At 34.5% G+C, this 27,702-nt stretch overlaps 1 protein-coding gene and 1 pseudogene across 1 annotated transcript in view; one reads left to right on the plus strand and one right to left on the minus strand.

Moving 5' to 3' along the window:
* Positions 1-27,702, plus strand: part of SLC35G2 (solute carrier family 35 member G2) — a 70,464-nt gene that overhangs the window by 38,489 nt on the left and 4,273 nt on the right. The window lies entirely within an intron of this gene.
* On the minus strand, positions 11,355-11,468 carry LOC111719710 (annotated as a pseudogene).

Genomic DNA, 27,702 nt, shown 5'->3' on the forward strand with positions numbered 1-27,702 from the left:
TAATGTTGGAAATAAGATTTGAATTCAAGTCTTTCTGACTCCAAGTCCAGAATTCTATACCATCCATACTTTCCATATTTACTTTCATACTTCATATTTTCATATTTTAAACTAAAATATTACCATACATTGGATTGATATATCACAATTTGTTTAGCCAATCTCTAGTTGTCAGAATGTAAGTTTTTTCCAGTAATTTTATATTAACAAACAAACATAGAATTCTGTATAGAGAAATCCTTTTTTTTTTATAAAAGGGAGAAAAAAAGAGGTATAACCTTAATCATTCTATTTGATCTCACAATCTCATAAACCCACCATATCTTTGTAACTTTTCATTATATACACAGAAAAAGATCAATGACTCCAAAAAGTGAAATATGAAATCATAGTAGAAGATATAATCCACACATAGTAGTGATATATTTCCCATTTTACTTGTTAGTACTGAGTTTACAGCTACTTTCTACTCAGATTTATTGACAATTGCATACTTTCTACTTCCAGATACAAAATTCAAGGACTAAACAGAGAAGTAAGAGAAAGAGCCTTAGATTGCATGTAAGACCTTGTCTCCCAACTGAACTCTATCCTAGTACTGAAGGGAAAAAATTATCAATATTGTACTCGACACAATTTTAATTAATCATTATTTAAACCAAGAATTTGACCTACTTGTAGAGAGATAAATACAGACTGACAAGAGTCCCTTTATGTCCTTGGACATTCCTCTAATACAAGGCATTTTTTTCCTTTCAATAGTATTTTATTTTCCCAATTACATATAAAGATAATTTTTAACACTCATTTTTAGTTCCAAATCTTTTTCCTTTCTTTCTTTCTTACCTCCCCCAGAGATACAAAACAATCTGATATAGGTTATACATATTCAATCATTTTAAACATATTTCCATATTAGTATGCCCAAGACATTTTTGACATAACATTTATTTTTTTTTTAATTTTTTTTTATTTAATAGCCTTATATTTACAGGATATATACATAGGTAACTTTACAGCATTAACAATTGCCAAACCTCTTGTTCCAATTTTTCACCTCTTACCCCCCCACCCCCTCCCCTAAATGTCAGGATGACCAGTAGATGTTAAAATATATTAAAATATAACTTAGATACACAATAAGTATACATGACCAAAACATTATTTTGCTGTACAAAAAGAATCAGACTCTGAATTATTGTACAATTAGCTTGTAAAGGAAATCAAAAATGCAGGTGTGCATAACTGTAGGGATTGGGAATTCAATGTAATGGTTTTTAGTCATCTCCCAGAGTTCTTTTTCTGGGTATAGCTAGTTCAGTTCATTACTGCTCCATTAGAAATGATTTGGTTGATCTCGTTGCTGAGGATGGCCTGATCCATCAGAACTGGTCATCATCTAGTATTGTTGTAGAAGTATATAATGATCTCCTGGTCCTGCTCATTTCACTCAGCATCAGTTCGTGTAAGTCTCTCCAGGCCTTTCTGAAATCATCCTGTTGGTCATTTCTTACAGAACAGTAATATTCCATAATTTTCATATACCACAATTTATTCAGCCATTCTCCAACTGATGGACATCCATTCAGTTTCCAGTTTCTAGCCACTACAAAAAGGGCTGCCACAAACATTCGTGCACATACAGGTCCCTTTCCCTTCTTTATAATCTCTTTGGGATATAATCCCAGTAGTAACACTGCTGGATCAAAGGGTATGCACAGTTTGATAACTTTTTGAGCATAGATCCAAACTACTCTCCAAAATGGTTGGATTCGTTCACAACTCCACCAACAATGAATCAATGTCCCAGTTTTCCCACATCCCCTCCAACAATCATCATTATTTTTTCCTGTCATCTTAGCCAATCTGACAGGTGTGTAGTGGTATCTTAGAGTTGTTTGACATAACATTTATAGGGTTCTTGAAATAAAGAAAATTTCATGATATGATAAAACATAGTGATATAATTCAAGGTAAGGTAGAAGTTAATTTTTTGTTTTATTAAAAAGAACATTTGTGATGTTCTACTATAATAGATTTGGCTCTTCTTATCAATGCGATTTCAAAGCAGTTCCAATAGACTTGGGATGGAAATGCCATCTACATCCAGAGAGAGAACTATGGAGACTTAATATGGATCAAAGCATAATATTTTCACCTTTTGTTTATTTGTTTGTTTCCAGAGGGGTTTTTTGCCCCTTTGATTTGATTTTTCTTGCACAACATGACAAATAGGGAAATATGTTTATAAGGATTACACATATTTAACCTATATCAATTACTTATTGTCTTGGAGAAGGGGGGAAATAAGAAAGAGAGGGAGAAAAATTGGGACACAAAGTCTTTAAAAAATGAATGTTGATAACTATATTTGTCCTTGTAAAAATAAAATACTATTGGAATAAAAATTAATTTAAAAAGAACATTTGTCATTCAATCTTCCTGCATAACATTGGAGAATCAGTTCCCCCTCAAAAAATTTTTTTAAATTCTTTTTTGACCATTGCTCTCAAGGGCTTCTTTGTACCCCCTCTCTTTCCCCCTCCCCCATCTTATCTCCCACTTAGGAAACTTCTCTGTTCTTTTAGGTATATCATTATCCCAGTTCTTTTAAGGGCATATGTTCTTCCCTCCCAGATATAATGTTTGAGACCCAGCCATCAAATCATGTATTTTTCTCTATCAGTTCTGAACCATGTCCTGTTCCCTCTTCTCTGATCAGCCCAAAAAGACATTGCTTTTTTTTTTTTTCAGATTACTCCAAAAGCCACAGACTAGGTTAGGGTAATTTTTAAATGCTTTCTTATTATTTCTAAAAATGAAGCAGGAAGAATTTGTCTGCTTCCTCTAGTTAATTTGTACATTCCTCCTTCCCACATACTAAGTTTAAGATCCAACCATCAGAGCATATACCATTTGTGGGTTACAGTTTATCTGTTTCCTCCTTCACGGGCAAAAATTTGAAGCCCAGACATTAATTATGGGACTTTTCAACTTAGGTTCTCAGTCTGTGGTGGTAGATTGCAAATTGTCTCTTTCTAAAGTTCCACTTTATAAAGTTTCACTTCTTGAAGACTCTTACCCTTCAGTGACCTCTAAGAATTGCTGTCTCTAAGAATTCCCTAGTCCTGCTACTTATATTAACTCCTGGATATTTTAAAGTGTTTTTTAGGTTAGATCTCTACCCTTGTTTGGCATTTAATGAATGTTTTTCCATATATTCAAATTTTATTATTTTATAGGTAAGAAGAAATGGGCAAAATAAAGGGCACAAGCCTGTTCTTAGGTCAGAGCTCCAGCTAAGGGAAATCAGATGTCTCATAGACCTTTCTAACACTATGAGATAAATTAATTTAAACAGCTTTCTTGAGTTAAAAAAAAGTAGCTTCTGGAGTTGGCTGACAGTATCATACTTAATAGATTTACAGTGCTATTAGATTTTAGGCCAAATTTTCCTCTGAGGACAAGATGTGGAAGAAGCTGAGTTAGAGGGAACCTAGATAAAAATAAGACTTATTTCTTCGTAGAGTCACAAGTTCCAATTAACCAGACCTCTGTAAATCAGAAAATCTTCACATAATTTATTTTTCTCTTTTATTCACCAATGTAGCTGATTTCTGAAGGTTTGGTCCCACTTCCTTTTCTACTTGTGTACCTCTCTTTTCATGTCAGTTTCTTTCAATTCAATCTATAAGAGTTAACATTAATAGGCATAAATGACCCCTCTATATCTCCCCCCATCTTCCTCAGTCATGCTTTCCTCTACCCTGCCCATAAGACCTCCAATATTCTCATTAGAAATCCAAATCTTTCCCTAAGGAAAAGTCATAGACCTTTCTTTCTCAGTAAAATCTATGGGATTCACCTGGGGGAAACTGATTTTTAAGAATTCTAGCATACCTAAATCCTAATTAGAAATCCAGGCTAATCATTCTGCCAGTGAAGCAAGTAAGTGGGGCAGTGGGTTGAATGTTGAACTATAAGTCAAGTGGATTCATTTTCCTGAGTTCAAATTCAGTCTCAATTATGACCCTACTCAAGTCACTTAACCCTATGTGCCTCAGTTTTCTCATCTGTCAAATGAGCTGGAAAAGGAAATGGCAAACCACTCTGGTAACTTTGCCAAGAAAATCCCAAATGAGATCATAATGAATAGGACTAAAACAACTGAACAATCACAGAAATGAAGCTAAGGTACTTCTCCAATGAACAATCAACTTTTAAATGCTAGATCCCTGCTTTGAAGCTTTATCTCCAGGTTGTAAGCCAGATGTCTTTTCTATTATATCATGCTATTTCACCATTCCACAAGTAATTCTAGAGTAATGTCTAGAGACACATAGGCCGGAATGATTATGAAAATGGAGCAGCTAGTTGGAGACCTGAGTTAAAATGTAGCCTCAGACACTTACTAGTTGTGTGGCTGTAGGCAAGTCACTTAACCCTGTTTGCCTCAGTTTCCTAATCTGGAGAAGGAAATGGCAAACCATTCCAGTATCTTTGCCAAGAAAACCCCAAGAAAACTCATAGAGTAAGACATGACTGCACAACAACATTCTGTAAGTTTGTGAATACTCAGTAGTTTTGCTGCAAATCCCTCAAATTTACCCCTCTGCTGAGGGCTTCCTTAATTGCTACCATTCAGAATTACCTTATGACTAGATACAAACCTCCTTAACCATTCCCCTTCCTATTTCTATCTCCTCTGTGTACCCATTTCATAATGCCCTTTAGATCCTTCTTTTTATTGTGAACAAATTCCCCTTCTTCTTTAATCTCTTCCTCTTAGATTTCTTCCACTTATTGACAATAAATGAAACTTTGAATTTCTCTCATATACTACTTCCCATATCTTTCTCTTCAATATTGACTATTTCTCTCACAAGTTTCAGGACAAAGACTTGAATACTCTTTACTCTGCCATTTTCTGATCTTTGTGATTCTGCTTATAAGTGCAAGATGTGAAGTCACAAATTAAATGGAGCATGTAAAATGGGGATTGTATTACTACCTATTGCAAAGGGATTTGTGAGGATCAAATGACATAATATTTACAAAATACTTATCACAGTGCCAGGCACACAGTAGTGCTACATAAATGTAAAATTTAACTCCTTCCTTAAGGAGTTCCTTCCCTCTTTCCCTTTGAAGTCCATGATCCCTAAGCATAAATACCTCCAAGGCTCTTATCTAACCTTGGTTCTCTTCTATTCTCTTTACACTTTCCTATTAGCAATATCACCTTCTCCCATATCTTCATCTAACACTTTTATGCAGATGGCTCCCAAGTTTATATACCCAGTCCCAATCTCCCCCCTTAAACACTGATTACACATTTTCTAGTTGCCTATTGAACATGGATGACTTCAATCTAACATGTTGAAATGGAGCTCCCTCTAAGGAGTACAGAAATGATACTGGAATGGGAATCTAGGAACCTACCTCTTACTTCTAGATGTTCCACTAACTAGCTGGGTACCCTCAGCAAATTACTTAACCACTGTAGGCTTTCATTTCTTCAACTAAAAATGAAGTTGTTAGAATAAATGATTTCTAAAGTTTCTTTCAGTTTAAAAGAAGTCATAATTTTATGATTACATTATGTTCATACTGACTGAAGGAAAATAGCAGCCAAAAAGAGATAGGCTGAAATCAGTTTAAGTTATATACTTTACTCAGTAAAACAGAACATTTAGTTATCAAGATATTTCCATAAACTGAAATCACTTGAAGTCACTCAAAGACAGACCTTTATACATAAATACTATACAAAAAAAAAATCTCTTTAGAAAAGCAGTATTATAACATATCCCAATGGGAGTTTTGGGGTCAAGCTGCCAGGATCAATGAATGTAGGACTGGGAACAACATTGTTCCACAGCATGCCTTAATGACATTTGCATTGTTTAATTTTACAAGGTTAGTGTGAGGGAAGTGCTTTAAAAAACTTAAAGTACAGTTAAATGGGAATAATTATTATTATTATGTGAGAATAAATATCAAACAACTCTCCATTGATGACTGGACAAGGAGTTCTTTTCAGCTACAAGATAGTAGAAGCCATGTTTAACATATATTGAACTACTTGCCATCTAGGTGAGGACGTGGGGGAAGGTGGAGAAAATTGGAACACAGTTTTGCAAAGGCTAATGTTGAAGAACTGTCCATGCATAGTTTTGAAAAATAAAAAGCTTTAATAAAAAAAATAGTAGATGCCAGAAATCTCTCCAACTGGAAGCTAATAACTCTATCCTCTCTGAATTTCATTAATCAATTAAAGCTGAAAATCATTCAGAAGAACATGGAAATTCATTTCAACCCAACAAGCATTTATTAAGCAACTGATACTGTACTAAGTACCAGGGATACAAAGGCAAATACATAATAGTCCCTGTTCTCAAGGTGGGTGTTTCAAGTCACATCTGACTCTTCAAGACCACATTTGGAGTTTTCTTGGCAAAGATACTGGAGTGGTTTGCCATTTCCTTCTCCAGATCATTTTACAGATGAGGAAACTGAGGCAAATAGGGTTAAGTGACTTGCCCAGGGTCTCACAGCTAGCATATATTTCGGAGCAGATATGAAGTCAAGTCTTCCTGATTCCAGACCCAGTGCTGTTTATATTCCCAACATGGGGTTATGGTGTGAATAAATACATAGATGAATAGATTCAACTTATATACAAATTAATGTGGAGGAAAGGAAGAGCATTAACAATTAGATGGGAAAAGAAAAATAGTCCAGTAATAAAAGCACTGAATTGTATTTTGAGTAAGAGACCTAGTCTTCAAATCTTAGTCCTAACATTTACTACAACTAGTATTAATTTGGACAATTTCCTTTAATCTCTTTGAGCTTCATTTTTGTCACTTGTAAAATGAGACTGTTAAATTAATTGCAAGGTTCCTTCCATCTAAACCTATGATCCCATGATCTCTTACCATTTGAATTGTTCAAAATTTCTCCTGTGTGATGGAGCCCAGAGCTTGCCTATCTAATTAATTTTACAAGGACAATTACCTTAGGATGGAAACAAAATGTGTCCTGCCCTAACTTTTATAAGGAAAATCCTGTGTTATTCCAAAATTACAGATTTTTTATGTAATTGTGTAGTCTTTCATTGTGTAGGCATTCATTGTGTAGTCTTTCAAAGACTCGTACAGCCTTTCAAAATATTCTATCAGCTTTCATCTCAACAAATTACTGGGTTGAATTTCACAGTTAACTTGGATGTGTAAAAAATTTATTTACATATTTATTACATTGCTGACCATAGCTGTTTATAACTTTTTTTCTATATCATCCAGAGATGTAGAGTTAAGAACTCAACCCTATTTGAAACATTCATCAGTTTTTGATGAATTCTCATTTCATCTTTGAATCAAACTGTTAAAGTTTCTGACATGGATGTATGTCCATTCTGACATTCTGAGATTGCATCCTAGTCTATTTATGCTTTTCCATCTACTGGATCAAAATCAGAGGAGACAAGAATGACTCATGACAGAATCAATTTCAATACTAAAAGATATCAAAAGAAATTTTGTCTTGGAATGCCTCTAAATAATCTTAACATTAAACCTAATACAACTATTAGGTGAATTAATTGTATGTCTCATTGCTAGGGAAGACAAGGAAATAAGCATTCTCCCTATGCTCATAACAATTATATTGTCCTTGTCTAAGAGTAGCTCATGAAGTAAAGTCTGTTGATAGAGGGAGTAGTAGCTCAGTCTTAGTAATAGAATTAAAACTGAGTAAAGTTTAATAGTCTTTTAATTTAATGAATAGTCTTAACTCCAATTATTAATCTTTTAAATTTTTTATTGATGCATTTTGTTTTTATATGTCCATTTTCAGTTATCTTTTTTCTTCCCTCACCCAAAGAGCTATGCTTTAAAATAAAGAAAAAAGAAAGACAAAAAAAATTCAGTTCGGCAATACTACCACAATTACCACATTTTACATTATATTTCACACAAACTTGACCCATTTCCACAAAGAACAAAGAAAGGAGAGAAGTGAATTTTCATTTTTTTTTTCAAGAACAAGCCTAATTTATATAAGGTTAATTTAAATTTATCAAGATCAATACAGGTTTACTAAAATTAGATTTTTCTATAGGAGCCAAATAAAGGTTCTTTTATGGATAATATCGTTTTACAGTTAACATCTGTCCTAAAAATGTCATGGCTAAATTGATTTCCATTTCTACAGTAAAAAATTTTAAGGATCCTTACAAAGAATTACTTATAAAAGTCCTTAAGAATATCCAACCAAACCTTTTCCATGAAAAAAATATTGACTCTGCCCATAAAGACCACAGTTTAAAGTGTGCTGGCTTTCAGTTTGGATAAGAATAAAAATCTGATTAAATAAATATGTTGAATACAGAAAAGCATGGAAAGACTAACATGCTAGTCTAGGGAGCTACAAATAGTCAAAAAAGCAATATACACAATAACCACAACAATGTAAATGTAAAGAACAATAATCACCAAACAACTGAAAATGAAGGTTGTGATGGTACAATAAACAATTCTGATCCCAAAGAAGAGCTATTTAGGGTACTCCTTTGAAAAGCTAGTAAGAGATATGGAATACTATATAAATTGTCATATTTACTTCAATATATTGATTGAATTTGTTTTTTCCCCCCTCTCCTGTTCCTTTTTTCCCTTTAAAAGAAGACTTCCTTATTACATAAATTAATTGTCTAGGATTGGAAGGAGGGGAGAGAAGCATACAGGAGGAAATTTAGGAAATGTAAAATGAAAGAGATCAATAAAACTTTATTTAAAAAAAGAACACAAGTCAACTTTTAAATCATCATAGCACAATGATAATATTGGAAATAACTCCTCCTCTCCACCCTTAGTGTCTGGTACTTAAAACATAATCAATAGTGTGAAATTTCTGAATTGAAAATTGAATTATGCATTGATTTTTATATAGTCCTTGTCATGTAGATATTACATCTAATATTTGAGAGATTATCTAATAGATTATCTCTCCCAATAAATCCTACTCCAAAGAATCATTGCAGTTGTGTAGTTAACCTTCAGTTATCAAAGTCAATGCTAGAGAAAAGTAATCTCTTGAAGATTCCACCAAATTAGAAAGACTTAATGAAAGAACTTAGTGGTGTATTTTGCTTAATAACAGTATCTTTTGTTTGAAGACATCAGTAATTGGCTACAGAATGATTTTTTTTTTTTTTTAGCATATTAGTCTCCAAGTTTATTTTCTTAAGTTATAAAATGGTTGAACTCTGCAGTGGTGAAGGGAATAACCATTCTGGTAAAATCACAAATCCTTGTAGTACCAAAATCAGTCAGTCTAATGGATATATTAATTTTCCATGATATCTAAATTCTAGTTCATTCTTTGTATGCCAGATTATTAGAAATCCTAGACCTTATTTTAGCTCTCTACAGAAATGCCTTTATTGAATTAGGATCTACCATTATGCCCTATGTCTTTTAAAGAACTGGTAAATGAATTATCTTTTTGAATAGCACTTCGGTTATATGTGAAAACAAAGTTGAAAGTATTGTCTTATGACCTAGAATCTCTTATGGCAGGAGCCATGTATTAAATTCCTGTCTGAATTTAGTTTCAGGGAAAAAGTTTTCTTTTGCATAAAAAAAAAATTTATATGCTTTATCTTGTTAGAAAATAAAAATTTTAAATATATAATATTCTCTGCCTTTTCCAAGAAACAAAAAGCCAAATTCAGTGCTCAATTGCCCTAAATTTATCTCAAGTACAAGATAGTATTTACACAATCCACTTCTGTTTAGTAGAAGACAAAGTAAAAACCATACATAAACAGATAAATAGGTGAATGAATAAGCAACCACACATGCTGGAAATGTTCTAAGTTCACAATGAAAATTTCTCATCCCAAAAAATTTAAGGGAAGCACCACTTGGATAGTGGGCTAAACACATTATTCTTTGTTTGTTAATGGTGCCAATTTAGTAAAAATAGCAAAAATATTTTCTTCCTCATCAGAAAGACTCCTCATTTATATATCATATATATGTAATATAATATATTATAATTACATTGTAATTATAATATAATATAAAATCCTTATTTATATAATATAGAAATTATATTATTGTAATATTCAAATGTTCATTTTTAGGTTGTATGAGTTTATTTTTATTATGCATAGATCTATAGAATTTCATTCAGTTTTTTAGTCTGTCTGTCTCTATCTTAAAAACTGAATCTATTTACATCAGCCATTCTCAGGACAATCTCAATATTGATCATAAAAGAAGCTTTAACTTGCTTTGCCTTTCCAGTCAGGACCAATTCACCTCTCTAAGGAGGACAGCCTTGTGGTCTGACATTATTGGGAGTTTTTGGACCTTACTGAGAACACCCCCTCAACTTTACTTTGCTATAATTCAGAACTCTTGAACTCAAGGGATCACCTTGGCCTCTATCACTCCTAACTAGTTCTTTTTCCAGAGTTCCTAACAGGACAAATCACCACCAGCACCTAACCTAGCTAGAGTAAAAGAGTGGGCCATTCTATTATGCTCAAAAAAAGCTAGTAAACAAAAGAAGCCAGAGAGAAACTTGTTTAGAGCGAACATGACAATATTTTAAAGTTGCTTTTCTGAGCTGTTGGGTATATTTATTTTGCAGGAGTTCCCCTGGTAAGTACAAACTGTGAGATGGACAAGGAAGGAGACAGACATAGTTTTAGTCAAATTAATTTCCACTTAAGACTTGAGCCTAGCACTCTAGAGAGAAGCTGACTCTAGCACATTGTATAATTGAGTACAATTTAATTAGGAAAAGCAGATGCGAATTACTCAATTCATTCAGCAAATGTTTATCAAGCACTAGGCAAGGCACTAAGTTAAATGCTGTCTGTGATACAAAGAAGGATTAGAAGCCATCCTGAGTCTCTTGGAATGGTTCCAGCCAGAAAGACATACAGAAGAATTTAGTTCACAATAAAGCTGAGAAGTGTGGCTGCAGAAAACAGTCAAAGGGAGAGAGGCTGAGAACAATGATTCTTTAATGATATGATCTGTAGAACTTGAAACTAAGTTTTGTTGTCTGAGAAAAGATAAGGGAACATACTATAAAGGAAGTCTTTATCTGGCTAAAGTTCCTGTTTGAACTAGAAGCTGTTCTGATTACTTTGATGTAGTGTTAGATGGATAGTTCATAAATGACTTTTATTAAGTGGTATTTATAAAGATACTGTTGTTAATTTAAAATTTACTTTTTGGCTTACCTGTAGCTTTCAAGCTCCCATTTCTAATGGAAACTGGAGAATAGAAACTGCCAAAGAGCTTCACCTAGTGGTGAAACTATTATACTCCATAACTTACTTTTTGGTCTTAAAAAAAAAAAAAAGCTATGTGTTGTAAAGGCCCCTAGGACGTCTTCCATCCTTCTCAAGGGGGGTGCTAACTTTCTCTCCTTTCATACAATACCTAAAAAAAATCTAGAACAGAATTCCCCAGTTCCTGGATCTGGAATCTACTAATAGACCTCAAGTCTTTTTTTTTTTTTTGAGTTGAAATTAGTATGCTTTATTTCAGCATCCCAATAGCTGGGGAAAAGGGAAGAAATTAAACTGGTATGTAAATAGTTATACTAGTATGCCAGCTGATGGCTATTTTGGAGGAGATGGAGGGAGAGTGGGGAGGCTGATCAGCAGTAAGCACACTATGTTGCTAGAGATGCAAAGAATCTGATTGTAGACCTCAAATCTTTATTATCAGTAGATAGCCACGCCAATGTAGCTGCTAAAGCAGAATTCCCTACCCTCTTCCTCTCAGCTTTTTTTTTTTTTTTGCTTCCTTCCCTGCAGTTTGTAGATTTTCAAAGCAGAGAAGAGTATACCTGAAATGATACCTCTCCCCCTATTCTATTTAGAAATCTGCAACAAAATCATAGAACTTAAATGAAGTTTAGAAAACATTTTGTGGAGGAAATGTCATCCTTGTCTTCTCATTTACTCTCACAACATCCATGTCCAACCAGTTTTCAAGTCTTATCCTTTCTGCACTGGAAACATCTCTTGTTTGCACTTTTTTGCCTCTGACACAGCCACCCTCTTCAATCCCTTACATTCCCCATGGTGCAGTCTTTACCGATGAATTATTGTAGTAATGCATTGATCTGTCTCCTTATCTCATGTCGTTCAGCTGTCAAATTAATCTTCCTAAAGTGCAGATCAGATCAGATCAGCCCTGTCCTCCTTCAATAAACTCCAATAACTACCTGTTACCTTCAAGATCAAATATATAATCTTCTGGTTGGCTTTTAAATCCTGTCATAAATTAGCCCCTTCCTACCTTCCCAGTTCCCTTATATTTTACCCGTCTCCATACTATGAGATTTAGCGTTCCTAGAATATGAAACTACATCTTCCAACTTTGGACATTTTCACTGGCTGTCCCCCATCTCTGGAATATTTTCCCTTCTCTTCCCTGACTTCTGGCTTCCCTTGCTTCCTGCAAGTCTCAACTGAAGTTCAACATTTTACAAATAACCTTAATTCTTAATCTTAGTGCCTTCACTCTGAAACTACCCCCACTTGATTCTCTATGTATCTTGTTTGCACATAGTTTTTTGTATATCCTCTCCCCCCCTCCCCCATTAGATCGTAAGCTCCTTGAGGGCATTAGGAAAAAAGTTTTTTTTTTTGCAGAAAAAAAATTTATATGCTTTATCTTATTAGAAAATAAAAATAAAAAATGTATAATCTTCCCCTCCTTTTCCAAGAACAAAAAGCCAAATTCAGGGCCCAAATGCCTCAAATCAATTTATCTCAGGTACCAGGTAGCATAATATTGACCTACTGACTGAAGAAATTGTGTCAATATAAGATAAATAACTGGTTCAAGATTACTCAGTTTATAAATGGCAGGGCTTCAAATCTTAGTCTCCTACTTCATAGATCATTGTGGGTTTTTCATTTTTGTTTTGATTATGCTGTGAAACTTTACTGTCAGCACACTTCCTCTTACTCAGGGACTTTTACATACAGAAGAATTTCTTCCCACTGATGATTTCTAGGGAAATTAAAATCAACTTTTCTTTACAGAGAGGCTAATTAACCTTATCTCGGATCATAAATTGAAAGCAAAATATGGAATCAAAAGTAAGAACAAAAGGTTAAGTATACAAATTCCATTCTAAGTTAATAAAATAAACCTCTTTTCCTTTTCAAGTCTAGGTGAAATGTCCTTGGGTATAACTGTTGTAGGTTATAATAGCTAACTACCCTCTAAGAATTGCAAAGTACTTTGCTCTTAATAGTTCTGTGAGAACAAGGTACAAGTTATTATTCCAAATTTAAAAATTAGGAAATTGGTGATGGAAAATTAAATGACTTGTCCAAAGTAATATAACTAGCAAAAATCATAACTGAAGTTAGAATTTGCATCTCTCTTGAATTCAAGTTCATCGGATCCCATTCTTTTCTTCTATCATGTCCGTGTAGGGTATGAGACTCTCCATCACTGTGGTTTCCAATTTTATTCCTGCTTTCCTTCAACATTTTATTATCAATAGGAAATCCACCATAATATTAGAGAAGATATATGTTAAAACCCAGCAATTCCATTTTGCTCTCACAATACAAATGACCTATTCCTAAACAGTACTGTCTTATAATAATTCATCCAGAGTCAGAAGACTTGAGTTCAAATCTTTGTTCTGCACTTCATAACTTTATGTTATTGATCAAGTCACTCACCTAAACTCTCTGGATCTCAGTTTCTTTAATTGAAAAATGAGGCAGTTTCTTGGATTAAATGATTAATCATTAAGGGACCTTAAAGATCCATAATTTTATATTAAAGGGGAAGCAAGATGTAAATGACATAACAAATAGTAATGCTGTCATAAATAGCAAGCATAGGAGCTTTTGGAATGACATAATTGGGATTTATTTACTGGTACTCTAAAAAATAAAAGCATAAAATGTCAAAGTTGTAAGAAATCCAAGAGATCATTCAATAAAGCCCCTTCATTTTTCATGTAAGAATCCAGAGATTCAGAGAGGGGAAGATGCTTATCTAAAGTCACATCACTAATTAGTAGCAGAGCTTGGGGTAGAATACAGGTTTCCTAAATTCTAATCCATTGTCTTATTCTGGCACATCATATTGTATCTCAATTATAGCAATAATAGAAATAGCGATCCAAACCGTACTTAAGCCAATCATTTATTTATTTTAATACATGTATAATCATTTTAAACATATTTCCATATTAGTCATTCTGTGAAAAAAAATCAGAACATGAAAAAGAAAAAGCAAACAAACAAAAAAGGGTGAAAATTCTATGCTTCGATCCACATTCAGTCTCCATAATTCTCTCTTTAGATGCAAATGGCATTTTCTATCCCGAATCTATTGGAATTATCTTAGATAATCACATTGCTGAGAAAAGCTAAGTCTATCATTGTTGATCATTACATAATCTTGCTGTTACTGTGTACAATGTTCTCCTGGTTCTGCTCACTTCACTCAACATTAGTTCATGGAAGTCTTTCTAGGCTTTTCTAAAATCAACCGGCTCATAATTTCTTATAGAATTCTATAGAATTATAGATTCTATAGATTATAGAATTCTAGCTATTCTTATATAGTTCTTATAATATTCCATTACATGTATATACCATAATTTATAACCATTCCCCAGTTGATGCACAGTCTTTTCTTCAATGATTTTTTGTGCCTCTTTTACATTAGGCCAATTCTATTTTTAAGGTATTTTCCTTAAATTTCTATTTCCATACATTTGTATGTATGTCTGTATTCTGGATGTATTCTGGATTGTATATAATATAATATATTATAACAATTCAGGTGTTATTTTCTTCAAATATTTTGTAGCCCTTTTATCAAGCTGTTAATTTTTTTTATAATTTTCTTAAATTACTTTTCTTCCCCACAATTTTTCCTCATCTCTTTTGATTTTTTCACTCATCTCTTTAACTCTTCCAGGGATTTTTGCTAGACTTCCAAGTAGTATTTTCTTAAAGGCTTTGGTTGTAGTTGTTTTCCCATTATTATCTATTATCTTCTTTTGTGTTGTGTCTTGATCATCCCTGCCACCATAGTAGCTTTATATGGTCTCTCTCTCTCTCTCTCTCTCTCTCTCTCTCTCTCTCTTTTTTAGTTCTTTCTTCATTTTTCCAGTCTATTTCTCAACTCTGAACTTTATTTTTAAAGTTGGCCCCTGCTCACTTCAGGGTGGAGGGATACCATCTCTAGCTTAGGACTTTTTGTACTATAGTGCTGGGAATCTGCAAGTTTTTGGTGCTTCCAAAGTGGTACGATCCAAGGAAAGGTGTGGTCACTAATTTTCTGGTCTGTGTTCTGGTCTTTATCTGAGAAGCATTGGTCCCTTGCAGTTGCAAGCACAAATGTTCGTCTGCTCCATTCTGGAACTTCAGCTCAGAACTATACATGGCAATAGAGGTGTCAATCAAGACCAGTTATAACCAGTGCCAGCAAAAGGTATCTTTTAGTCTCTGTCTGACTGGTTATCTGATCCCCTTACAATCTCTGGGCTGAGAGCTCTCAGAGTTGTTGCTACTGCTTATTGCTGCCACCATGTATGCACTTTCCAGGGAAGCCTCCACCCCATCCTGCAAACCTTACTTTTTGTTGACTCTGATGCTCCAAAGTTTTTTTTTTTTTTTTTTTTTTTAATTCGAGGCATTATTTTAAAGTTGTTTAAAAGGGAATTTTTGAGAGAGTTCAGCTGATTAGCTGTCTTTAATCCACCATCTTGACTTTGCCCATAACAAGTATTTAAAAAAAACCCCAACAATTCATCAATACATTAACAAAGTCTTTTTATATTATTTTCAATTATATGCTATCATAAAGTTGGATTGAGGCATAGATAATTTTGTTTCCCCACTTCAATAATAATTGCAAACAATGCTTAAGTTCCTAGAGGTCTGAGATGGTATCTTATAGAATGACATTTGATTAATAGCTTTCCTTTATACTTGTCAGCCTATACTAAATAAGGGTGTCTTTTCCAATAGAATAGCTACTCTGTTAACCTGCCAGCTCTGATGGGTGGGCATTGGGAAAGAGAGAAATTCTCTTTTCACTGCCCCAAGGATTATTCCAGTATAGGACCTAGATTCTGCTGGCTCTTGTCTAATTGACTACAGAACTGGCAAGTTATTATTTATATTATATATAATATATAATTATTATATTATATGTATATATGTATATATTCAGGTGTACATATATATAAAATATATCTTATTTGCATGTATGTGTGTATATATATATATATATATATATATATATATATATGAAAGAATTAAGCAGTTAAGGGCCCTCAAAGAGGATAGATTTTTGTGGGCCACTGTTCCAATACAATCAGAGAGAGGTGTTAATAGCAGAGTGTTAGAACTTTGCTAACAAGCTAACACCTCATCATTCATCTCTTTATGTTCTTCTTCTTTTCTTTCTTTTTTTTTTTTGGTGAGGTAGTTGGGATTAAATGACTTGCCAAGGGTCACATAGCTAGTAAATGTCAGGTGTTTGAAGCTGGATTTGAATTTAGGTGCTTCTAATTTAATGGCAAGTGCTCTATCCACTGTGCCATCTAGTTGTCCCCATTTCTTTATGTTATACAACTACATCAGCTTAACTGGAGAGAGAAGTTATCATATCTTCCCTCCCCCATTTGTCTCTTCAAATTGTTGGGGTTCAAATTCATCATCAATAAGCATTTGTTAAATACTCATTGAGATCCCTTAGTTGAGCAAAGATATAATAGTAGGAAAATCCTTTCCAAAAGATGTATGTCTATAAACATAAAATACAATGGCCACAAGAAAAATCCTATGTAAATAGACTGAAATTGACTATCTCTCTGACCAAGTGGATTTATAATTAATGCTGCATTGAAAGATCCACTAAAATCAACAGGAAGGAATCCAAGAAACCAATAATTATATCTACTTGGGGCCCATATTGAATAGTAAAAGTCCCTTTGAGGGATATTGCAGAACAAGGAAAAAAGGCAACTTGGAAGAGATAAAAGAGTAACAATAATAACTAACATTTATATAATGTTTACTATGTACCAAGAATTTTACAATTATTGTCTCATTTGATCTTTACAACAACCCATGAAGTATTATTATCCCCATTCTACAGATGAGGAAACTGAGACCAAATAGAAGTTAAATGACTTGTCTAGGGTTAAATGTCTAACAGATGTTTGAGGCCAGATTTGAACTTCAGTCTTCCTTATTCCATACCTAACTCTATCTACTACGCCATTGAAAGGGAGCAGTTTCTAGGGGAAATATAGCAATAACCCTAAGGTCTTCAGACTTTAGGAGTGCTATTGTTCTAACAACTGGTCAAAGATCCTAAAACCTCCTGGCCTTAGGAATATAATAATATAGTTGTACATTTCTTCCCTTGAATTTAGGGAAGATATAGTAGTAATCCTGAGGCCTCCAGATCTCAGGAGGGTTATTGTTCTAACAATCTGTTGGTCAGTGATAACAGGGTTTCTAAGACAAATGGTGAGGTGGATACCAGATTACTTATCTCAACCCCACATGTAAACCATAAAATTCACTATTGAGGTGCATTATAGCCCACTCCTCAAGTCTACCTTTAAACCATAAAATTAGCATAGCAATGACAGGAAGAACCAGATCTCTCTGTCTTTTCTTATAAATTTATTTTCTTGCTCCTGATACTTTGCTAAATCCTTTTGGAACTTAACCCACTTCAATTGGCTTTACAATTATAATGAACTTTGCCCCTTGATTTGGAGGTGGGTCCAAGTCTGCAAATTCTTCTGAGATACCTCAGTACACTGGGCTGCAACCCCAACCTTTTAGAATCTCCTTTTGAACCTTAAAACCATCACTTTGAAAAGGCTTTGCCTGAAGTCAAGACACCATTATATTTCCTTCCATGACTCAAGATGTGATTTGTAGGTCAACTGTTCATACTAATATTATTATCACTAATTGTTACTAATATTAAAATACTAAAAATTCCTACTAATGAAAATCAGTTATTAACAAATCAAAACAAAGGGCATTTTGGGGATAGAATAGTAAGAGCAAAGGTCATCACAGGTGTGGCAGTGCAGTTGATGGTCAAGAATCTCGCCTAATTAGCCAGACACTGGACAACCGGGTTCATATTGTGAAGGAGTAGAAAATAAGATAGAGTTAGCAGGAGAATTATGGAGGGCTTTGAAAACGAGCAGGGAAGTTGGGACTTGACAGAATAGGCAATAGGGATTCACTGAGCAGGAAGTAGCATGCTAAAAAGTTGTTGTTGCTTTTTTAAAGCAGATATAAATTGATATGCAGGATAGTTTGGAGTCCATAAGAGGCTGGAAGTCAGGGAGACAAGTTAAAAACTTGTTCAGTACTTCAGGCAGGAAATGATGAGGGTCTAGACTAGGAAGATTGCACAGGAAATGGAGAACAAGAAATGATCTGAAAAAAAAAAACACATTTCAAAGAAAGAAAAGAGAACAGGATTTGGAAACTGATTGACCATGGAAGATGAAGGAGAGGGAATAAATCTATGAAGTCTCCCAGATTTTTGCCTGTGAGTGTCTGTGAAAACAACAGCACAGAGACAGAAGGTGGGGAAAGATGCTGTTTTTAGGGAAGAATGTCAGACACGGAATTCAGTTTTGGACATGTTGAATTTGAAGTGGCAGTTAGATATCCAAACAACAGCATCCTGCAGATGGCCCAAATCATAGGGCTAGAGTGTATTTCAGTGAGTAGATTTGGGACTCAATAGCATAAAGGTGAAGATTAAAACTATAGGAATGAATGATTTCTTATTTTTACAGAAGCAGTAATTATACAAGAAAAACAGAGGATTAAGGACAGAGCTTTGGAGAAGTTCAGATTTGCAAAAAGAAGGGAGAATTACCAAAGAAGTAAAAAATAGGAAAGTGCTATGTTGGGAAGCCAAGGATTCCTAGAAAGTAGGACTACCACCTGTCAGATGTCATAAGAACTTCAAGGAGTTGTAATAGCAAATATATACAGGAGATTCAGCCTCAAGTCCTTAGGATACAACAGCAAAGTGAATAGTAATGCATGTTCTCTAATGTTTTTTCTACTGATAAAATCATACCTATTTCTGATAAGAGTATGGTAGAGCCACCTCTAACCTTCTGGTTCTTATATTTTCATTGTGAGCATTAAGACCTCAGAAATCAGCAATTGCTACAAATCAGAACTTGACTTATTGCTTTGTTCATTATGTAGACTTAAGAAAGTGTTAAAGATACATATTAAACTTCAACATGAGTGCATATTTTCTTTTCTTCTAGAGTCTGACTTTTTAAATATTTTCCAGCAAAAGCCTGTATTGCTCTATAAACATTGTTTGAGCTCAGCAGGAATGTAGTCAACGGTTCAGGGAATGAAGTCATCACTAGCCTGGAGGTCTGGTGACTCTGTGGGATAATATTCATCATAATAACTGGCATTTTATATAATACTTTAAAGATTTCAAAGTACTTCCAGTCCACTAGCTTGTTTGAGCTTCACACCAGCCCTGTTGAACCAATTGGATCTTTGATGAGATCCCTTTTCCCCTCTAGCCTTCAATACCTGAGGTTGCTGAAGAGTTTGGCTATATAGGATCTGCAGAGAAAGGACTTGCAATGTCCCCACAAGGGTTGATCCCACATGGGCCGAGGTCTAGTGTTGTGGGAAGTTCTGCCATTTTTAGAACTTTTGGGCTCTAGGTGGATAGAGACATAACTTTAAAACCATGAAGACCTATGTCTCCCCACTTCTAAATAGATTGATTTTGTATAACCTAGGGAAAGCATCCCTACTGACATTTTCCCAGTAAATGCTTTTAGAACTTCAAGATGAATTCAGTTCTATTAATACCAAAAACCTAAATAAAAGAGTACCGTCTCCTATGTGGTGTTTTATTCTGGGTCAAAAGGTTAAATTACATTAATATATCCAGTTTTTCAGCTTTATCAGGGCTTTTTCCCTCTCCTTTTAAAATTTCAATTCATTTCAACAAACATTAAGCATTTTCTGTGTGACAAGTAGCTTCATATTCTCCTAATGATATCAGTCTGTCTTCTCCTAATTTAGAAAGCAGGAAATTGTCAGCTATCTTTAAAAGAGAAGGCATAACAGGAAAACACTACAATGAATTAAGAAAAGAATTGTTGGGTAGGAAGTTGAGGCAGGAGGTATAAACCAAATATTAAGAAGTTTATTTTCAAAAGGAAAAGCAGGAAGAGGACAATAGCAAAAAGAAGGGCTATTAGATCAAGTGAAAGGGAATCTTTTTTCCTTAAAGAGAAATGAGACCTTAAAGAGAAGAGGGAATAGAAAAGAGAAAAAAGCCATCAGAGAAGGAACATGAAATAGTAGAAAGAATGCTAGATTCAAAGTCAGAAGGCCTGTTTTAATTTAATGACACTAGTCCTGTATTTTCAGGCAAGTCATTTATCTCATCTATATTTCCTCATCTGTAAAATGAAAGGATTGAACTGGATGACTTCTAATCTAAGGATTCTTTCAGCTCTAAATTAAATCTTCTGATACTTATGTCCTAAAGGAGATATTCTGGATGGATTCTAGAAGAAAAGCAGAAGTGGAAATTTCAGGCAAGAGCAACAAAATTTTTCTTTTAAACTAGAGGAAAGAAAAAAATGTTTTAAAAAAGTGATATGTTAAAGTGAAATGAAAGTCTTTGAGGGGGGCAACTAGATGGCACAGTGGATAGAGCACCAGCCCTGAAGTCAGGAGGATTTGAATTCAAATCTGACTTCAGACACTTAACATCCCCTAGCTGTGTGACCCTAGCTAAGTTACTTAACCCCAATTGCCTCAGCAAAAAAGAAAGAAAGAAAGTCTTTGAGGGAGTTCATTATCTGCTTTTAAGGAAATAAGATAGATAACCTTGAAATGGAGTAAAAGATAGAGGCAGAAGATTAATTTCTTTTTTTTTTTTTTGGATTATCTTAATATCTTGAAGATAGTTTTATTTTTTTGTGTGTGTTGTTGAGCATTTTTTTTTTATTAAATAACTTTTTATTGACAGAACCTATGCCAGGGTAATTTTTTACAACATTATCCCTTGCACTCACTTCTGTTCCGATTTTTCCCCTCCCTCCCTCCACCCTCTCCCCAAAGATGGCAAGCAGTCCTATACATGTTAAATAGATTACAGTAGATCTTGGATATAATATATGTGTGCATAACCGAACAGTTTCCTTGTTGCTCAGGGAGAATTGTATTTAGAAGGTATAAATAACCTGGGAAGAAGAACAAAAATGCAAGCAGTTTACATTCATTTCCTAGTGTTCTTTCTTTGGGTGTAGCTGCTTCTGTCCATCCTTGATCAATTGAAACTAAGTTAGATCTTGTCTTTGTAGAAGATTAATTTCTTAAGAAGAGAAAATGTTTTGAGTAACCAAACCATGCACAAAGCTCTGGAACTTTTAAGCTTTTAAGCTCACATTGTAATTGCAAAATATATAGGAGATTCAGCCTCAAGAAAGAAAGAGACAACAGCATTTGGAAACTGACTGACCATGGAAGATAAGGGAGAGGGAATAAATCTATGAAGTCTCCCAGATTTTTGCCTGTGAGTGTCTGTGAAAACAACAACACAGAAATAGAAGATGGGGAAAGATGCTGTTTTTAGGGAAGAATGTCAGACACTGAATTCAGTTTTGGACACGTTAAATTTGAAGTGGCAGTAAGATATCCAAACAGCAGCATCCTGCAGATAGCCCAAATCATGGGGCTAGAGTGTTTTTCAGTGAGTAGATTTGGGACTCAATAGCATAAAGGTAAAGATTGAAACTATAGGAATGATTTCTTATTTTTACAGAAGTAGTAACTATACAAGAAAAATAGAGGATTAAGGACAGAGCTTCGGAGAAGTTCAGATTGCAAAAAGAAGGGAGAATTACCAAAGAAGTCAGAAATAGGAAAATGCTATGTTGGGAAGCCAAGGATTCCTAGAAAGTAGGACTATCACCCGTCAGATGTCAGGTTCCAGATTCTCTTCCTTCCTCCCAACCAACAATGCACTAAGATGTTATCAAGCTCTATATAAATAAGAAAATACTGACCAGCAATGAAGGTTAGATTAAATTGGAGAAGATTAATTTTCCTTCAGTTAGATATGCATAGATCTGTATGTCTTTTCTAGGTAATTTCATCTCTGGTGTAGGAAGGGAAAAGGTAGAGAGTGAGAGTGACCAAGAAATCAAAACTGGTGTAGCTTGGCATAAGGCTAAAGTGCTGAAGAAATCAGTAACGGTGTAACTTAGCATGGATTCTAGGTTTAGGAGGGAATCCAGTGTTGTTAGAATGAGGCTAATGGACTGGATGACATTGAAAGTGCCTGAATAAGGCTAAATATCAAACTGAGATTAGAAAAATGTTTAGTTGATATGATGAAGTAGAAGAGATATTTGTGATGAAAGATGAGAAGAGAAATATCAGGTTTTCAGCGGTGGAATAGTCCCCTGAAATGACAAGCTTCATAATTTATTGATTTATATTATTTATGTAGTGCTGATTTAGCTGTGAATGACTTTGTTATTCTCAGCAATACAATGATTCAAGACTACCCTGAAGGACTTATTGACGAAATATGCTATCCATACCCAGAGAAAGAATTCATTGCGTCTGAATACAAATTGAAGCATACTTTTTTTTTAAACTTTATTTTTCTTAAAGGTTTTTTTGAAGGAGGAGGGGGAGTTTTATGTTTCCTTTTACAATATGACTTTTATGGAAATGTTTTGCATAACTTCACATGTGCTTTCTCAATGGGGTGAGGGTGGGGAGGAAGGAAGAGAATCTGGAACTCAAAGTTTTTAAAACAGATGTAAAAAATTGCTTTACATGTAACTGGGGAAAATAAAACTATTAAATAAATAAATAATATTATATAATGCTGATTTGCAGATGGAATAAAAAAAGATCTGAAGAGTTAAAGTAGAGTGAGAGGCTGTGAGATTCAAGAGTGAATACCCATCAAAACAAATATTGAAATTGCTGAGGATGACAGTGGAAGATGAGGTGAAGAAGAAACATGAATTCCCATCCTATGGGAATATCACCTACTGTGATACTTTATGTACATATATATATGTATATATATTATGCATATATATGAAGGGTAAATTCACATCATATTATGGATTCCACAGGAAGGACGCAGAAGGGTTGTGGAGAGAAATGGGGGAGGTGGGTGAGCTAAAGGTATGAAAAGAATGAGAGACAGAGCAGAGGCAACAAGAATAATAATTTAGTGGTCAAAGTGGCTGATGAGAAGAATGGGGTAATGAAAATCTTGAAGTTAAGAGCAGAATGCTGGGGTAGGGAGATAGTAGAGAAGGGGTTTGGGTAACTAAAGCATGCACTTTCCAAATGAAAAGTTCTCTATTTTTTTTTTTTTTTTGTCTCTTTAGAGGGAATACCTGAACAACAGCTGAGATAATTTGCCAAGAGTTTCCTTTTCTCCTCTCCTTTTCATCTCTTACCACTCAGATATTTTTCCTCCGCCCTCTGTCTCTCATGAAGAGGTGACTCTCCTTTCCTTTTTTTTTTTTTTTTTTAAATTTAATAGCCTTTTATTTACAGATTATATGTATGGGTAACTTTACAGCATTAACAATTGCCAAACCTCTTGTTCCAATTTTTCACCTCTTACCCTCCACCCCCTCCCCCAGATGGCAGGATGACCAGTAGATGTTAAATATATTAAAATATAAATTAGATACACAATAAGTATACATGACCAAAACGTTATTTTGCTGTAGAAAAAGAATCAGACTCTGAAATATTGTACAATTAGCCTGTGAAGGAAATCAAAAATGCAGGTGGGCAAAAATATAGGGATTGGGAATTCAATGTAATGGTTGTTAGTCATCTCCCAGAGTTCTTTCTCTGGGCGTAGCTGGTTCAGTTCATTACTGCTCCATTGGAAAGGATTTGGTTGATCTCAATGCTGAGGATGGCCAGGTCCATCAGAACTGGTCATCATATAGTATTGTTGTTGAAGTATATAATGATCTCCTGGTCTTGCTCATTTCACTCAGCATCAGTTCATGTAAGTCTCTCTAGGTCTTTCTGAAATCATCCTGTTGGTCATTTCTTACAGAACAATAATATTCCATAATATTCATATGCCACAATTTATTCAGCCATTCTCCAACTGATGGGCGTCTACTCAGTTTCCAGTTTCTAGCCACTACAAAGAAGGCTGCCACAAACATTCATGCACATACAGGTCCCTTTCCCTTCTTTATAATCTCTTTGGGATATAAGCCCAGTAGTAACACTGCTGGATCAAAGGGTATGCACAGTTTGATAACTTTTTGAACATAGTTCCAAACTGTTCTCCAGAATGGTTGGATTCATTCACAACTCCACCAACAATGCATCAATGTCCCAGTTTTCCCGCATCCCCTCCAAAAAAATCATCATTATTTTTTCCTGTCATCTTAGCCAATCTGACAGGTGTGTAGTGGTATCTTAGAGTTGTCTTAATTTGCATTTCTCTGATTAATAATGACTTGGAGCATCTTTTCATATGACTAGAAATAGTTTCAATTTCTTCATCGAGAATTGTCTGTTCATATCCTTGACCATTTTCAATTGGAGAATGGCTTGATTTTTATAAATTAGAGTTAATTCTCATATATTTTGGAAATGAGGCCTTTAACAGAACCTTTTTTTTTTTTAGTTTAATAGCTTTTATTTACAGGATATATACATGGGTAACTTTACAGCATTAACAATTGCCAAACCTCGTGTTCCAATTTTTCACCTCTTACCCACCCACTCCCCTAGATGGCAGGATGACCAGTAGATGTTAAATATATTAAAATATAAATTAGATACACAATAAGTATACCTGACCAAAACGTTACTTTGCTGTAGAAAAAGAATCAGACTCTGAAATATTGTACAATTAGCTTGTGAAGGAAATCAAAAATGCAGGTGTGCATAAATATAGGGATTGGGAATTCAATGTAATGGTTTTTAGTCATCTCCCAGAGTTCTTTTTCTAGGGCATAGCTAGTTCAGTTCATTACTGCTCCATTAGAAATGATTTGGTTGATCTCGTTGCTGAGGATGGCCTGATCCATCAGAACTGGTCATCATATAGTATTGTTGTTGAAGTATATAATGATCTCCTGGTCCTGCTCATTTCACTCAGCATCAGTTCGTGTAAGTCTCTCCAGGCCTTTCTGAAATTATCCTGTTGGTCATTTCTTACAAAACAGTAATATTCCATAATTTTCATATACCACAATTTATTCAACCATTCTCCAACTGATGGACATCCATTCAGTTTCAGTTTTTAGCCACTACAAAAAGGGCTGCCACAAATATTCGTGCACATACAGGTCCCTTTCCTTCTTTATGATCTCTTTGGGATATAATCCCAGTAGTAACACTGCTGGATCAAAGGGTATGCACAGTTTGATAATTTTTTGAGCATAGTTCCAAATTGCTCTCCAGAATGGTTGGATTCATTCACAACTCCTCCAACAATGCATCAATGTCCCAGTTTTCCCGCATCCTCTCCAACAATCATTATTTTTTTCCTGTCATCTTAGCCAATTTGACAGGAGTGCAGTGGTATCTTAGAGTTGTCTTAATTTGCATTTCTCTGATTAATAATGACTTGGAGCATCTTTTCATATGACTAGAAATAGTTTCAATTTCTTCATCTGAGAATTGTCTGTTCATATCCTTTGACCATTTTTCAATTGGAGAATGGCTTGATTTTTTATAAATTAGAGTTAATTCTCTATATATTTTGGAAATGAGGCCTTTAACAGAACCTTTTTTTTTTTTTTTTTATTTAATAGCCTTTTATTTACAGGATATATACATGGGTAACTTTACAGCATTAACAATTGCCAAACCTCGTGTTCCAATTTTTCACCTCTTACCCCCCCACCCCCTCCCCTAGATGGCAGGATGACCAGTAGATGTTAAATATATTAAAATATAAATTAGATACACAATAAGTATACCTGACCAAAACGTTATTTTGCTGTAGAAAAAGAATCAGACTCTGAAATATTGTACAATTAGCTTGTGAAGGAAATCAAAAATGCAGGTGTGCATAAATATAGGGATTGGGAATTCAATGTAATGGTTTTTAGTCATCTCCCAGAGTTCTTTTTCTGGGCATAGCTAGTTCAGTTCATTACTGCTCCATTAGAAATGATTTGGTTGATCTTGTTGCTGAGGATGGCCAGGTCCATCAGAACTGGTCATCATATAGTATTGTTGTTGAAGTATATAATGATCTCCTGGTCCTGCTCATTTCACTCAGCATCAGTTCATGTAAGTCTCTCCAGGCCTTTCTGAAATTATCCTGTTGGTCATTTCTTACAGAACAGTAATATTCCATAATTTCATATACCACAATTTATTCAACCATTCTCCAACTGATGGACATCCATTCAGTTTCCCGTTTTTAGCCACTACAAAAGGGCTGCCACAAATATTCGTGCACATACAGGTCCCTTTCCTTCTTTATAATCTCTTTGGGATATAATCCCAGTAGTAACACTGCTGGATCAAAGGGTATGCACAGTTTGATAACTTTTTGAGTATAGTTCAAACTACTCTCCAAAATGGTTGGATTGTTCACAACTCCACCAACAATGCATCAATGTCCCAGTTTTCCGCATCCCTCCAACAATCATCATTATTTTTTCCTGTCATCTTAGCCAATCTGACAGGTGTGTAGTGGTATCTTAGAGTTGTCTTAATTTGCATTTCTCTGATTAATAATGACTTGGAGCATCTTTTCATATGACTAGAAATAGTTTCAATTTCTTCATCTGAGAATTGTCTGTTCATATCCTTGACCATTTTTCAATTGGAGAATGGCTTGATTTTTTATAAATTAGAGTTAATTCTCTATATATTTTGGAAATGAGACCTTTAACAGAACCTTTGACTGTAAAAATATTTTCCCAGTTTATTGCTTCCCTTCTAATCTTGTCTGCATTAGTTTTGTTTGTACAAAAACTTTTCAGTTTGGTATAGTCGAAATTTTCTATTTTGTGATCAGTAATGATCTCTAGTTCTTCTTTGGTCATAAATTCCTTCCCCTTCCACAGGTCTGAGAGGTAAACTATCCTGTGTTCCTCTAATTTATTAATAATTTCATTCTTTATGCCTAGGTCATGAACCATTTTGACCTTATCTTGGTGTACGGTGTTAAGTGTGGATCAGTGCCTAGTTTCTGCCATATTAGTTTCCAATTTTCCCAGCAATTTTTGTCAAACAGTAAGTTCTTATCCCAAAAGCTGGGGTCTTTGGGTTTGTGACTCTCCTTTCCATGTACCCTTGATCTCATTTCATCCCGTCTTCTCCAGATGATTACCTCTTCTATCATCTTCACTTTCTCACTAATCTTCAAACTCTCCTTGTTTTGCCTTTCTTTGTATCTGTAGAGCTTAGTACAGTGTTTGGCAGATAGCAAACACTTAATAAATGTTTATTGACTGACTGATATGAAATACAATATTAATTGTTACCAGGCAAGTCACTTAATTTTCTGAGTGGTTAGTCAAATGAAAGGCTGGACTAACTGGATACTAAATCTTTTCCAGCTCTAAATCCTATTAATCTATTTGAAATAAAAAAAA

Source organism: Sarcophilus harrisii, chromosome 3 (assembly GCF_902635505.1).
Source record: "Sarcophilus harrisii chromosome 3, mSarHar1.11, whole genome shotgun sequence".
NCBI classification, from domain to species: domain Eukaryota; kingdom Metazoa; phylum Chordata; class Mammalia; order Dasyuromorphia; family Dasyuridae; genus Sarcophilus; species Sarcophilus harrisii.